Source organism: Scyliorhinus canicula, chromosome 18, assembly GCF_902713615.1.
Source record: "Scyliorhinus canicula chromosome 18, sScyCan1.1, whole genome shotgun sequence".
NCBI classification, from domain to species: domain Eukaryota; kingdom Metazoa; phylum Chordata; class Chondrichthyes; order Carcharhiniformes; family Scyliorhinidae; genus Scyliorhinus; species Scyliorhinus canicula.
Window position 1 is genome coordinate 126,605,747 of NC_052163.1, and position 16,646 is coordinate 126,622,392.

Genomic DNA, 16,646 nt, shown 5'->3' on the forward strand with positions numbered 1-16,646 from the left:
TGTATGGAATAATGGCAACAAAAGATTGCTTCATTGTTGCTTCAGAAACATAATGATTCAGCACTTCCTATATCCTGTATATATCCAGTGACATTAGACCCCAACTTTTCAGTCAATTACTAAACAACTAGCCTTCAATTTCAGTAACAATTAAGGAGATTCAGGATATGATCTCTCAGGAGAAGTGGAAGATCAATAAGATGATCTTTGATTAGGTTTCATTTGGAAAATTTGATATTGCACATTGATGTTTTAAAAATAGATGGACGCCCGAATTCAGGCTGCAACTCTTTAGAGGAGACTTGAAGGACAATGTTATAACGGCCCGGCAATTACCTTTGTGAGCAGAAACAGCTCACTCTCCACAATATCAACACGCCGCCTGAAACCTGACGCATCCCAAGAGGAGGTGGGAATTCCTGACCCACTCAGGGGCGATCCAGTACCGTCGTATTAATAAAACAGCATATCATTTTATGTTATGTGGTACATGCAACATTTGCTGACCGGATTTTCTGTTACTGTGGTCAGACTGTGAAGAAAGTCACATATTGCTTTTACAATCATTGCGTTTTACCATGTTGTTAATAAGGCCTCACGCATGGATAAATGAATTCACCAATCCCACATTACCCAGCAGGCACACTCCCATGCTCCCTTTAAGGAAGGCTCCTCAATGAGAATGAGGGGTTTTATGCATCTGCACAATTGCGTCTCTGCTATTTCTTCCTTAAGCCCTTTTAATTTGTGAGTATGCAACCCTTGTGGAGAAGGGCCATTTACCCTCAGTACATTTGAGTAGTTTATTAATTCCCCTCTTTCTATCTTCTACGGGCAGCACGGTAGCATGGTGGTTAGCATAAATGCTTCACAGCTCCAGGGTCCCAGGTTCAATTCCCGGCTGGGTCACTGTCTGTGTGGAGTCTGCACGTCCTCCCCTGTGTGCGTGGGTTTCCTCCGGGTGCTCCGGTTTCCTCCCACAGTCCAAAGATGTGCGGGTTAGGTGGATTGGCCATGCTAAATTGCCCGTAGTGTCCTAATAAGTAAGATTAAGGGGGGGTTGTTGGGTTACGGGTATAGGGTGGATACGTGGGTTTGAGTAGGATGATAGTTGCTCGGCACAACATCGAGGGCCGAAGGGCCTGTTCTGTGCTGTACTGTTCTATGTTCTATGTTCTATGTTCTATCTTAAATACTCCTAGGATGCTGATTGCCTTAGCTCTCCTTGGATTGTAGAGCACCAGTGAACTTCAATGAGAGTAAGCTGTGCATCTGGGAATAATGCTTGCAGAATGATCTCTTAACGTCTGACTTGCAAAAATAAACTTCCACACTCCGAAATACCCAATCCTACATCAATGCTGCTGGGCAAATATCTTTCTTAGCCCCGGCGCTTAGCTCTGCTGCTTGCAGTTCACAGTTGATGAAGTAAATTAATGCTTATCCCTTAAATTGGCTGGACTAGAGAATGTGAGATGTAACACATCCTTTAGTACAAAGATCAAAAACAGCAAAACTGTGCAAATCAATGGGTTTGTCACAAGCAGGCTTACATTAACACTGCAATGAAGTTACTGTGAAAATCCCCTTGTGGCTACACTTTGGAGCCTGTTCGGGTACACTGAGGGAGAATTCAGAATGTCCAAATTACCTAACAGCACGTCTTTCAGGATTTGTGGGAGGAAACCCACGCAGACACGGGGAGAATGTGCAAACTCTGCTCAGACAGTGACCCAAGATGGGAATTGAACCTGGGACCCTGGCGCTGTGAAGCCATAGTGCTAACCACTGTGCTGCTGTGCTGCCCACATGGACGTATCTTGGAGCTGACCTTTTCCACCTAGTTTTCCACTGCGGACACCACCCTTGCAGTGTTGACCTGGTTGTCACGCATTTCTGGCTATTTATCTTGCGACAGAAGTCTTTGGGATGCCTCCATTCGCCCTTGAAGTTGCAGGAATGTTGCTGTCATGCTCTTGCTTTGCAACACCAGCAGCTTGTGGACGAATGCGTCCAGAGGCACAGCAGCTGGCTGGGAAACTGCTGAATCCTAGAATTCCCCAAACCTCCGACTGATCCCTGAGATGTTCCTTCCTCCACCTGAAAAAAAATTAAAATCGCTTATTGTCACAAGTAGGCTTCAAATGAAGTTACTGTGAAAAGCCCCTAGTCGCCACAATTCCGGCGCCTGTTCAGGGAGGCTGGTACGGGAATTGAACCGTGCTGCTGGCCTGCCTTGGTCTGCTTTTTAAAAGCCAGCGATTTAGCCCTGTGCTAAACCAGCCCCTGATGTGCATCAGAAGCTATTTGGTGTTCACCAGATATGGCCCTGAAACCTGTCTGCTAAATTCACCCACTGAGATGTGTGTTTGTGATAGGGATGGTGCGCGTGATAGCTGTGATACCACAGCCGCGTCCTCCGCCAAGACCTCCTCTGAGGATGTGTTGAGGGTGGGTGGTCGGGCACTGTTGGTGGGCTCTTTGGTTATGTTATTGAAAGGCAAAGGACATGGTTTCAGGACATGGCCTGGTCCAAGGTTTGGCCTACTAGAACTCACTGGAGACTGGTCATCTCAAATGCAGGAAGAATGCTGAGCTGAAACACGATGACTAAACCAAGTTCCTCTGGCGTAAGTGGAAAAAGTACCTGTCAGAAAAAGCATTGCTGCCCACAGGAATTTCAATTTTATTATCCCCAATAAAATTATCAAGACTTAATCAAATGTTGATATTTGATACGTTGTAATGAGCACAAAAAATCAATAATTTTGAACAATGAAGGAAGCAATAGCACTGATATGTATGTCACATTCAAAGAGCAAATTACCATGTGGGGACATACGCAGAAAACGTGAATTCTTCGTGTGCTATACATTTTTTCCCCCCCCAATGGGAAACATAAGGCGGGCTACCCAATTCCCCGAGGGGGTCGGAGGACCAGCTGCAGGGTCAGGGTGAGGCAGTGACAGAGGCTGTCAGTGCCGGCAGCATGATCAGGAGGACCTCCGTACAATGTCGGAGGAAGTCAAAAGAGCTGGCACCTTTCTCCTGGCATCAGTTCTGCCTGCCACCCCTCAATTTGCCAATCCCCCTCCCCGTCTCCCCACAGATCACTGGCTGACGCCTCTCACCCTTTCTGCTTGTTCCACAGAACCCCAGGCACTCCCAGCACAACACCTTCATGTCCATGTGCGGTGCCCACACATGCCACCTGCTATCGGCCCCTCCTGACCCATCAAGCGAGCGGCTCACAATGCCCTCTCTTTGACCCTGCAGGGTCAGATAGCCAATAATGAACAGGAAAGGGCCAAGATGAAGGGAGGAATGTCAGAGATCCGGGTCCTCACCCCACATGAGGAAAGGGTCCTGGAGATTGCAGCGTTGCCCAAGGAGAGTGCAGTCACTGACAGCGTGGTTGGCCTGAGGTGAAGATCCACTGCCCCTTCACCCAGATGACCTGTCTCAAGAGAATAGTTCACATCGGACAAAATTATCCTTACATCCCGCTGACCACATGTCCATTGTCTCGCAGAATCACCATCTGATGAGGTAGGAGTCGTTCTCCCTCCCACTCAAGAGACCACCTCGGAGGAGAGCTCCGAGGATACCACTGGCGAGGTGTCACAGCTCTCACCCCCACCCTCCACCAGCACAGAGGCATACACCTTGGTGGGTGACATTAATGGACAGACTTCTGGGTCACAATCTGGTGAGCATTAGGCAGTTGCTAGTGGACATCAGGTGGAGGCAGGAACATCCAAAGGAGCCAGCAGTCGACGGTCAGCTGAATCCCAGGCCACAGCTGAGTGCCAGCCAGATGCCGTGCCTCTGGACAATGTACCCCCAAAGCTAATGCAGATGATAGGACACTGCCGTGAGATTCAGCGACACTCCAGTGACTGCAAGGTCAATTGGAGGAGTCCCAAAGGCTGGAGGTGCAGGAGATGGTGAGTACTGGTGTCCAAGGCATGGCTCAGTCTGTGGCGACCATGGCTGAGGGCCTCGACATCATGTCCCAGTCACTGAGGGACATCTCCCAGATGCAGGTGGACACTGCCGAGGTACTTCAGAGCGGGGCCCAGTCACAGAGGGGCATCGCTGATGGCATCAGCACCACGGTGAAGACAATGGGGAGCCTCCAGGTCTGGTAGCGCCAGATGGCTCAGAGGCCTCTGGAAATCACTCCTGCTGCCCTTCCATCCCTTGGAGGCCGCAGGGGCCTACAGACACCATCAGGGAGGGGTAGGCACTGGAGGCCAACTCGGGGCCGGTCACCAAGGAGACGATGGTGGTCTCCAGTTCTTGTGAACCCCTCCTCCTGATACCAGTGAAACTCAAGGTTGGCATGATGACACCAGTGATACCGGTGAGTCAGATGGGGCCCCCCAGCTCCAGACCCTCCAGAGGACATCCACTAAGGGCATCAAAGGCCACAGGGCGTGGAAGGCAGCAGGCTGCCCCTACCTCTGATGTGCATTCTGGGGACACACCTAGGACGTAGCAGTGGACCATGAAAGTTCAAGATGGATGAGGAGCTATGAGTGGGCACAGTGGTCCAAGATCTCAAGCTCCGTTCAGAGGATGGGTGTGAGGCGCTGTCAGCAGAACGACAGGAGTCAGACTTTAGCGGAAACTGAGGAGAACCAGTGCTTTCCTCACAGCGAGCGATCGTCACTCTCCTGCCTTGTATAGTGACCCGACACAGGCCCATCAGCTTGGGGTGATGTTACACAAACCCTTGGAGTGGGGAACAAGGTGGTTGGAGAGAGCGAGACGATGGGAGGGTGGGGAGGAGATTGGGGAGAAGGGATAGGAATGAGGGGAGGGCTGTGTTATTGTGGAGAAAGGGAGGGAAATTGGGGAGGAAGGTAAATAGAAGGCGGAAGGGGGGAAATGGGGGGAGTGTGGGAAGGGAGGGAGGGAAATGGGGGGAGGGGTATTGGGGGAGGGGTATTGGGGTAGAGAACTAAATGATGGGTTTTAACAGCCTCGTCTTCGGAGAATCTGGAAACGATGAAGGCCTCCCTAGTTCTCCCCGCATGTCGGATCCTTCCTCCTGCCTGTCCTCCATCCTCCAGCTTCTCCTCCGGCATCCTCCAGCCCCTCCTGAACAACCTCCTCCTCAGACAAGGCCGAATGTCCCTCTGCGTCCTCCTGCACCTCTTCCTTCTCCTACTCCTGCATGTCGCCCCGCTGCTGTGCCAGGTTGTGGCAGGCACAGCAGACCACTACAAAGCAGGAGACGATCTGGGGGGGTACTGCAGGGCACCACCAGAGATGCCCTGGCATCGGATCTGCACTTTCAGCAGGCCGATGCACCGCTCAATGACAGTAGGGGTGGCAACGTGGGTTTATTATAACGGGTCTCCCCCTCGGCCCCAGGCCTCCCCACCAGCATCATCAGCCATGAACTCGGTGGATATCTCTTGTCCCCCCACGAGGCAACCAGTCATCCTGGGGTGGGCCTCAAAGACACCGCGGATCTCTGAGTGCCGCACGATGTAGCTGTCATGCACGCTCCCAGGGTCGCTGATACACGCGTACACGGTACAGAGGAGGTGGTCACACACAGACTGAACATTCAGGGAGTGGAAGCCCTTCCTTTTAATACAGGGCACTCCCTGATGCTCTGGAGTTCACCAGGGTGGCATGTGTGCTATCGATCGCCCCCTGGGCCTGGAGCATCCCCGTGATGGCAGCAAATCCTGAAGCCCGGGCATCTTGGTGGGCCTGGCCCAGCTGGAAGGTGATATAATTGAATGCCCAAGCATACAGAGCATCTGTAACCTCCCATTTGCACCTGCGGCACATGATTAGGAAATACCAACAGGCCCCCCGGACTTTTAGGGCTGCAGTGAGCTTCATGGCCACCGGGAGCAGGTGTCCTACTCCTCCATGGAGTTCCAAGTCCACGATGACGTGGTGCAGGTGCCGTACTGTCTCCCTGCTGAGGCGCGGACTTCTGCGACACGTGCTGTCCATCAGATCATTGAATGACCAACGATGCCTATACAGCTTGGGCCGTTGCTGCCTCCCTTTCTGGGACCCTCCTCAGTCTGTAGGATGTGCGGCGGCCCCCTGCACACGTAGTGTTGCCTCCAGCCTGTGTTGGTGTTGCTGCCGAAACCAGCATCTGCCCCCACCTTGGCTGCCACAAACAACGCTAGGGCAGTCTCCGCGAATCCACACCAGCAAAAATTGTTTTATCTGAAGGAATTGGAGAAGGAGGGGCAGCACGGTAGCACAGTGGCAAGCACTGTTGCTTCACAGCACCAGGGTCCCAGGTTTGATTCCCAGCTGGGTCACTGTCTGTGCGGAGTCTGCACGTTCTCCCCGTGTCTGCGTGGGTTTCCTCCGAGTACTCCGGTTTCCTCCCACAAGTCCCAAAAGAAGTGCTGTTAGGTGAATTGGACATTCTGAATTCTCCCTCTGTGTACCCGAACAGGCGCCGGAGTGTGGCGGGTATTTTCACAGTAACTTCAATGCAATGTAAGCCTACTAGTGACAATAAAGATTATTTTTAAAAAAGGAGAGAGACCTCACGGACAGAAAGCCTCTCACCCAGAGTTCTGGTAAGACCACTTGACTCACAGTATGACAAGTGTCTGGGCATTTTGATGAAAAACCACTGAAGTTATATTGGGTGGTATCTGCCGCTTGGTTTCAGAATGTGATGTGTCTGACCACATTTCGCCTATTGATTTATAATAATCATCTTTATTAGTGTCGCAAAGGCTTACATTAACACCGCAATGAATTTACATAGACGGTGCGCACACTGAGAACATTAGTGTATAAGATATCTTTTGTACCTTGGTTGATCCTCACTAATCTGTGTCCTGATATTGGTGGGGTGAAGGTGCACTGCACTGTCATTAATCTTTTCTTGTTCAATAAATGTTTCATTCTTTGGCTAAAAGTTAATCGGCAGTCCTATGACTCTGCATCCACATCTCTAAACGAACAAAATAACAGTTACGATCTGTCGAGCCAGGGTTCCGCTCTGGGATCTGTCTGCCCAATTGTAGCAGCATCTGGGATCATAACACACAGAGCTTGTTAAACCATACATCTCTGCAGCTCAGCCTCCAGTGTGAGAACATAAATCTTCCACCAGGTGCATTACCAGCTGAACTGCCAGAGTTGCATGTACATCTGCCAGAGCAAGAACATTCCTTTCATGAGATGACCTCAGGTGAGTTACTGCCTTGTTGCAAGGGTCTGAGATACAAAGCAATGTGTCATCTTGTAAATAACAGGAGTGTAAACATCTCTGGCCTCCGCAACCCATCCATTCACCTTTTTCTATTTTCTTGGAGAATTTCTTTATTCATGATCTTTTGCAACTCTTCCCTCTCCCAATGACTCCTTGCCTATTCGGAAGGTGTATCTATTATTATTTCTAAAGATTAATCTCATTTGGCTAAAGTTCAAATACCATTCCCTTGGGATGGGAAAGTGATTGGCAGTCAATAAATGGATGACAAGCTTGCAATCTTATCGCCGTAGTCATGGATATTTAAGTATCCACAATGGTACTTTTGCCATAGCTGATCTGCAAGTTCATGAGTACAGGTCTGAAAGCAGCCTTTGACCACAGTGATTCATGATAAAGTAGGAACTGTACTAATCTAATCTGATCACTCATTCTCAACCGTGAAAGGTTTGCACTGTAATATACAGAGAATGTGAGCAAAACACAAATTGGACACCAATAAAATATCCTCACTAAAGTGTACGTGCCCTGGAACACATGCACTGAGTGCCAAGGAGAAAGAAAGAGTCCAGCTATAGTTTGAGCAAGGAGAAACAGATTGCAAATTGCTGTAGCTAAGGGAGTCAAATGGAATGCTCTTTGGGTCCACTGTTCCTAATTATACACTTGAGTTGCTATTGTAAGTCCATTTTAAAAAGAAATTTAGAGCACCCACTTAATTTTTTCCAATTAAGGGGCAATTTGGCGCGTTCAATCCACCTACCTTGCACATCTTTTTTTGGGTTGTGGGGGCGAAACCCATACAAACACGGGGAGGATGTGCAAACTCCGCACGGACAGTGACCCAGAGTCGGGATCGAACCTGGGATCTCGGCGCCGCGAGACTGCAGTGCTAACACCGCGCCACCCTGCTGCCCCTTGTTAGTCAATTTTGACAGGAAAAATAGCAGGGCCTCCTGAGAAATGAGGAGCATACCTGCTCCTTGTAATGGAGGAGCATTGCGAGAGGCCCAGCCATACCTTTTTAAGGTACGAGCGACCTCATATCAGCAGGTTTAAATGTTCCAAGGCCTACTGTTGGACAAACGACAGAGAGAAGACAAGTGTATAAGGTAAGTGGCTGAGGGGATGGGGTGTGTTGAGGAGGGACTGTTTTTGGGTGGATTTACTGGTGGTGGGAGGTTAATCTGGGGGTCGGAGGTTAGCTGAGATGTCTATTGGGTAGTTGGGTAGCCGGCTGGGTGTGGGGGGGTCTAGTCGGAGGGGGTCACTACTGGGGTTACCCAGGAGTTAAAGCTGGTTTTAATCTTTCTAATCGTCCCTGGTTAATTATTTTGCTAAGTGAATTGGAACCATCTAAAATCTCTGGGTTTCAGAGGGTTCCAGGTGCGGGCTAATTGTCCAACAGAAGTTGTAATTGCCTGGGCAATTCCAGTGTAGTCAGTGCTTGCAAACTTCTGAGGGGTCCCCTAGCGTATTTCCTGGGGTACCATATTCTGACACTGGGGGATCCGGACCGATACATTCGTGAGAAGGAAGGCAATGTGAAATTGAGATATTTGCGATATTGCTGCCTGTGGTGACAATCTCTTCAATTCAAAACAACTAGGTCCATGTTTGTATCTTCTTCGACAGAATAAGATGTCCCATTGGAGCTACGTAAGGAGGTATTAGGACAGCTGATCAAAGCTTTGGAAAGGGCATTGGTTTTAAGAATCATATTAAAGACAGAGAGACGAAAGACGGAGAGGTTTAGAGAGATAATTCCAAAGTTTAGTTCCTCAAAGGCAAAACTTGGCAAACCTTTAAAGCTATTTTAACGAATGTGCCTTTAATACATGTAACATATTAGTAATTTAAAACATTGTCAAAGATTTGAAACAGGCATTGTAAGACCCCAGACTCAGTAAAGGTAGGAGACACAGGGTACAAAGTTTGCTTTTGCACTCTTGGCGTGTGTCAACAACACATATTAATTTAAATGGGCTGGAAAATCACAAGCCAGGAATGTCCAGTTTCACAGAATGCACCAAGCTGGAATGTACTGAGCACAGATGTGAAGCTTTTACCCATTCATGTGTCCAAAATAGGGAACAATAGGTGATCTGGGAGGCAAGTCCATATTAGAGTTATCATACACACACTTTGGATAGGGTGTGATTGATGGGAAGATTGGCATTTCCTCATTTCTTATTGGTGAGGTGGATTTTAAGTCTATATTAAAAATGCACCATTTTTGTTGGATCTTGCCCTCATTAAGTCAAAGGAAGTTGGGTGGGATTTTCTGGCCTCCAAATGTTCGCGCCCCGTCCGTGTCGATGCCCATCGGCGTTTGGGCCAGAACGTCCTGCCCGTTAATCCTGGAACAGTTTTACTTTTCAAACATCCTGCCGCCATTCTCCGGAAAGATTTCTAAGTGTGGTAGCGAGCGAGAATTGCCGCGAGCTTCCCGACGCTCAGCCTGACGAGGCCGGCAATGCTATTCAACGTTAATTGGTCCACCTAATGAGGTCCCACGGACTTCTCGCTGCAAATGGAAGCTCGCCAGTCGATTCGCTGGCACCGCGCTCGCCAGACAAAGTTGAGCAGCACTTAAACACCATTTGCATAGCCAACCCCACTCAGCTCACAGCCATGGCGCACAGAAGATCGACCCCAGGATTTGGAGACGTCGACCTGGAGAGGCTCTTAGATGCGGTGAAGGCCAGGAGGGATGTGGGGGTAAGGGGGAGGGGGAGGTAAGGAGGGTGGGATAATGTGGGTAGTATTCTTGAGTCCCCCAGCCCCATGTTTCTCGGCAGCGTGCTGTCCGCCGACAGCGGGATTCCCTCTTCCCATCGCTTGTCAATGGGATTTCCCATTGAAGCCATCCCACGTCGCCGGGAAACCCACGGGCGCTGCCAGCGGGAAAAGAGAATCCCGACGACCAGAGAATTCCGGCCTGTGTGTGCCTGCTCCCTTTTCCTCCTGCTTGGATGGAAAGCAGGTTGTATATTCTGACTGACTGACAGCTCTCTGCTATCATAAAAGGATTACAGTTTATAATTTTTTTCTGCTCCAACCAGAAAATGGAGTTTGTAACATTTTTAAAACAAAACAATTCACATCGACGGCACCTCAGAAATCTCAGCAACGGTGTTTGGGTAAATAGCCATTGAGAGTCAGACTGGGGACCTGCTTAAGTTAGTAGGTAAGGTACCACAGGAATCAGTGCTGGAACCCCAGCTAGTCACTATATATAATAATGATTTAGAAGAGGGAGCGAAATGTAATATCTCCAAATTTGCAGATGACACATAGGTGGGTGGGAGGGTGAGCTGTGAGGAGGATGCAGAGATGCTTCAGTGTGATTCAGACAAGTTGAGTGAGTGGGAAAATGCATGGCAGATGCAGTATAATGTGGATAAATGTGTGGTTATCCACAAAGGCAGGAAGGCAGATTATTATCTGAACGGTTATAAATTGAGAGAGGGGAATGTGCAACAGGACCTGAATGTCCTTGTGCACCAGTCATTGAAGGTGAGCTTGCAGGTGCAGCAGGTGGTAAATAAGGCAAATGATATGTTGGATTGGAGTACAGGAGCAGGGTGTTTTGTTGCAATTATACAGGGCCTTGGTGAGGCTATACCTGGAATATTGTGTGCAGTTTTGGTCTCCTTATCTGGGGAAGGATGTTCTTGCTATAGAGGGAGGGCAGCAAAGGTTTACCAGATTGATTCCTGGGATGGAGGGACTGACAAATGAGGAGAAACAGAGTTGGTTAGTATTGTATTTGCTGGAGTTTAGAAGAATGAGGAGAATCTCATAGAAACCTATAAATTCTAACAGGACTGGACAGGGTAGATGTTCCTGATGGTGGGGTAGTCTAGAACCAGGGGCCACAGTCTGAGGATATGGGGTAAACCATTTAGGACTGTCCGGTGTCCCATGAAGTTCCTGAGCCCCTTTTCATTGTTCTCCAAGGACAGGGCTTTCTCTATGGCCTTTGTCAGGAAGATTGGGCTCTGCCAGTAATTTCTTTTGAGTTGTGACATTGTTAATTCCACAAACCAATCTATCGCGTATCATCTCAATCAGGGAGGGGCCGAGTTCACACTGTGCCAAATCCCACAACCTACCAAGGAATTCCATGACGGGTTACCCTGTGGTTCTCCCAGTATGGCTGGAGGACGATTGATGGCTTTGGATCATAGTCACTTTGCATTAGGTCTACGAGCTCACTGAAAGTTTTGGAATCGGGGCCACGGAGCAGGTTAGGCTTTTTATGATGCTAAACATCCGGGCGCCCCAGGCTGACAGGAGCATCATCTTCTGCTTCTCATCCCCATTGATGTTGTTGGCCCAAAAAACATAGCCCATGTGCTCAGCATACTGTGTCCAATCTTCTACATTCATGTCATACGGCTCGAGTTGACCAAAGAAGGGCCTTTCCTGGGCTGGAGACCAGTTTTCTTTCATTTAAAGGCTGCTCTGAATGTGGTTATTGCCCCTCGTCATCAGTGTAATAATTCCAGCAGAGGCCAGGCTAAACAAACCAAAGGTTTACCTGGAACAAAAAAGGGGCCACAGCCACGCCGTCCAAGACAAGCGTCCCGGCCTGGGACCATTGGGAGCACCAGCCGGGCCTGAGTTACAGTATTTAAATCCCGATAACAAGTCCCTATTCGGCGAGTCTATGCCCGATCAACGTGGGAACTCGACTGGAAGATCAATTGCCGATTCCCCGTGGTCTTCGTGGGGGTTATGATCAAGAGAAACCAGCCAGACCAGCCATTCACTCTTTCCACTTTCAATTAGCCAGGACCCAATCAAACATTTCAATGCTTCCTTGGTGTTCAGGAAACTTTTTTTTAAAAATCACATGTACATTTAATTGTGCCTTAAATAGAAAAGACACGTTTTGAATGGTCAGTAAGTTTGCCAGCTACAGTTTTGTTTCATCATTTGGCTTTGAAAATTGTCTGGGTTTGAAAATATTTTTATTTTGTGTCTGGCATTGGGTCGCTGGAGTGATTGTTTCTGACAAGCATGCCCATTGTTCGGTAACATTAGAAATGTCTTGTCAAACAAGCCTAAAGGATTACAAAAGGGATACTGTCTGCACATTTACAATTTTAGATGGCAAATATAGGATTAGTGGGTGACCTGGTCCTGGCATTGACATGATCGGGAATGTGTAGGATTTTGGAATTAAAAATATGCCAGTAATTTAACTTGATGCCAGTTCTTGCTTGGCTGGATTTGCACTCTAATGCTAAATGGTGCCGGGCTTGAATCAACATCCAACTTGAGCAATTAGTGTCAGTTCAGGTAAAAATGCGAATCAGCATCAGTAACTCTGATGTAAAGGAGCACTTGTGGTTTGAAGACACCGTTTTTAGGGCTCACTCTGTGAAGGAGTCTTTACTCTGGACATTTGTCCCTGTTTCACACCATGACCGGAGATGGCATCCTCTCGAGTGCTCCAACATCACTGGTTGTGTGGTGCCTGCGGCTATTAAAACCCTCTTTGTGCCTGCTGCTCAGCCCCATAAAACTTAGTCATCCATTTAATGACTTCACTCCAGCCAGTCCAAACTTCTGTTTGATCCTCTCGGGATGAAATCACCGTAATTGAAGCAATTAAGTCAACTCCCCATGTTTTGAGAAAGTGTAACTGCAGAGGGGTTTCCACTTCCCCTTCTTCAAGAAATAAAAACAGTAAACTTACATTTGCTGGCCAGAGTTCAAAAGTTTAATTAGCGATCCCATTTATGAGTCAGAGCAGTTTGCAGGCCCCAGTCAATTAGCACCGGGCTTGTTAATGGTCAATCTTTGCTACTTGTCAGAATGTCCAGACAGTGGCTTCTTGCTTTGACAAAGCAAGTGGCTGAAGCCCGTACTTTGTGTTTAGTGATTAAAGCTGCAGTATCCTTCTTTGCTGACGTACGTAGACTGTATTTCAATAATATCAAAAGGAAAAGTCTACACTACATCCTCATTAACCTATAACAGCCCTGTCATAAAGTCATTGACAATCTCATTGACACTCTCTGTAATGAAGTGCAAAATCTTATGCAGCTAATCCTTAATCTGCAAGAATCCATTTGTCACGAATAAAGAGAAATTTAACATGCAAGTGTTACATATTAAAATTTAAATCTAATTTGAGTGGACTAATATGGATTATTCTTGTACAACTCTTAATGTTGTTTTCCCAGCCACAGTTATTTCACATCAGAGAAACAATGATAGTGCAACTTGTGAGAAAATTTCACTCACAATGCCTGATCGCACGCTCACCGCTTGCTGTGAGTATTTAAGGACGCCGCAGAACAGTCTTCTTTTGTGCTCTGACATCACAAAAGCACAAGTTGACCAATGGCAGAACAGATGTTAAAGCCTCACCTCTGTAGACGGTGTTGATATCTTGCATCACTGCGCAAAGAAAAAAAGTTCAATAACAAAATATTCTCGAATTTAAAACTTTAAAGGCTTTAACTTCCCCCTGTAGTTTGTTAGCTTGAGGAGGGCCTATTTGGGTCCACAAAGGGAAATGTACAAAAGTGCCTTAAGATTATCCCAAAAAATGGAGGCAGAAGTCAGGATGAATGCTGGGAAAGGAAATGTTAACTAAACCACGAAAGAATATAAGTAAAACATTCCTCAGTAGAGATACAGAACATGTCAGATGCATCAAGACGTATTTTCTGGATCTCTGTGAAACATATTGTGAGCAAATGAGCACATGGGCAGCCTGGCATGCCCAGGTGCAAGTGTTTCATTGAATGAGAGGCCATCACTGGGGCTGGGCTAAACAGCTGGTTTGTAATGCAGAACAAGGCCAGCAGCGCGGGTTCAAATCCCGTACCAGCCTCCCTGAACAGGCGCTGGAATGTGGCGACTGGGGGCTTTTCACAGTAACTTCATTGAAGCCTACTTGTGACAATAAGCGATTATTATTATTATCAGTGTACTGACTCAGCTGTGTTGAGGTGATTGGCACCAAAAGATTGGCACCAAAAAGGGCTGAACACTTCCAACGCATATTACGCCAATTGGGCAATAGAACAGAACAGCAGAAGATTGAAGAGGGTAAAGCACGGAACAGATGGAGATTTATCACTCTGACGTTTCACCTTCCAGAGGAAGGTGAGACAAGCAGCTCACCCACATCAGCTCATTTGCACCGGGTTGGAAAGGCTCTGGAAACATTGCTAACTACAAGAATGTAAATTTTAATAGATGAAATAGACTGGCTATCCAATTCTGTTGAAGTGGTAGATATTTACAGTGTCAAGCCCTAACACCAATTAATATCACAAACATCAATCTCAATTCTAAATGTAAAATCAGCAAACAGTTTATGCTTCATTACTTTGATATAACTGAACTGCCTTTATAAACTGTCAATTATCTGATCTACATAATATATGTTTAAGTGCCACCTACTATAACTTGATAGTTTACCCAGGAATGGGAGTGTCGTGGCTATGTTACTGGACTAGTGATCTAGAGTTATAAACTGCAGACATGGGTTCAAACCCTATCATAGGGCAGCACGGTAGCATGGTGGTTAGCATAAATGCTTCACAGCTCTAGGGTCCCAGGTTCGATTCCCGGCTGGGTCACTGTCTGTGTGGAGTCTGCACGTCCTCCCCGTGTGTGCGTGGGTTTCCTCCGGGTGCTCCGGTTTCCTCCCACAGTCCAAAGATGTGCGGGTTAGGTGGATTGGCCATGCTAAATTGCCCGTAGTGTCCTAAAAAGTAAGGTTAAAGGGGGGGTTGTTGGGTTACGGGTATAGGGTGGATATGTGGGTTTGAGTAGGGTGATCATTGCTCGGCACAACATCGAGGGCCGAAGGGCCTGTTCTGTGCAGTACTGCTCTATGTTCTAAGTAGCTTGGGAATTTATTTCAGTTAATTAAATACATTTGGAATTAAAGAAAAACTGGTATCAGACGACCTTCTTCTTAGGCAAGAATGGCTCTCTCCCAATGTTTCAATGGGTTCAGAGGTAGATGATAATTAATTCCAATGCATGACCTGTAGTCTCTGCCACACATGGGGCCAGGGGCATTGGGTAATGAGTAGTTGAGAGGTTTGTCCGGGCTGTCTGGCGCCTTGACATTGCCTGTGTGATCCCAAGGCAGTCTCTCCAATATTTACGGTGCCTTCCGAAATGAATCTTCTCCATTTTGGCTGGTCACAATCCAGACAGTTCCAGGAGTCAGCGGGGCAGTTTGACCCCCTTTGGAAAATGTGTTTCCATGTTCCTCCTGGGAGTCTCCCACCACAGCTGGGTTCTGAGTGGAGCCGCAGCTTTGAGAGTCTGATGTCAAGCGTATCAATGTCTTGCCCAGCCGAGCTGGATTTGAGTGATCGCGTATCCACCAGATCACCATAAAAACGCATCGAGTTGACACGTGCCCCTCAGGGAAGAAAATCTGCAGTCCTTGCTCAGCCTGATGAATATGTAACTCCAAGCCCACAGCAATGCTCTTCACTTGTTTTTTAGAAATTTAGAGTAAATTTTGAGGTGATTGGCACCAAAAAGGGCTGAACACAGCTGAGTCGGTACACTGATAATAATAATAATTGCTTATTGTCACAAGTAGGCTTCAATGAAGTTACTGTGAAAGGCCCCCAGTCGCCACATTCCAGCGCCTGTTCAGGGAGGCTGGCACGGGAATCGAACCCGCGCTGCTGGCCTTGTTCTGCGTTACAAGCCAGCTGTTTAGCCCAGCCCCAGTGATGGCCTCTCATTCAATGAAACACTTGCACCTGGGCATGCCAGGCTGCCCATTTGCTCATTTGCTCACAAGGTGTTTCACAGAGATCCAGAAAATACATCTTGATGCATCTGACATGTTCTGTATCTCTACTGAGGAACGTTTTACTTGTATGCTTTCATGGTTACATTTTTTTCCAATTAAGGGGCAATTTAGTATGGCCAATCCATCTACTCTGCACGTTTTTGTGATTTGGGGGCAATACCCTTGCAAACACGGGGTGAATGTGCAAACTCCTCATGGACAGTGACCCAGAGCCGGGATCGAACCTGGGGTCTTGGCGCCGTGAGCCAGCAGTGCTAACCACTGCGCCACCGTGCTGTCCATGCTGTTCACTTTTAATTGCTCTCTGAAGTGGCCCAGCAAGAAGGCTCTGCACCACCTGCCTCCTGAGGGCAAATAGGAATGGGCGATGAATGCTGGCCGTGCCAACCATGCCCACATCCCAAGAATAAGTAAAAATAGCAATCAATGGTTAGTAATCCAATTATTGAATCATGGTTTAATGATCTGATTTATTTGGTAATTAGTGAGAAAGGATCTATTCATTTACTCAGTAGCTTTTGTAATCTTAATTGGTGTTGTAATTGCTAATATAACACAAAGGGAGTGTTGAAAACCAGTTCAACAAGGCCAGTGTAGAAACTGACAACTCCAAGG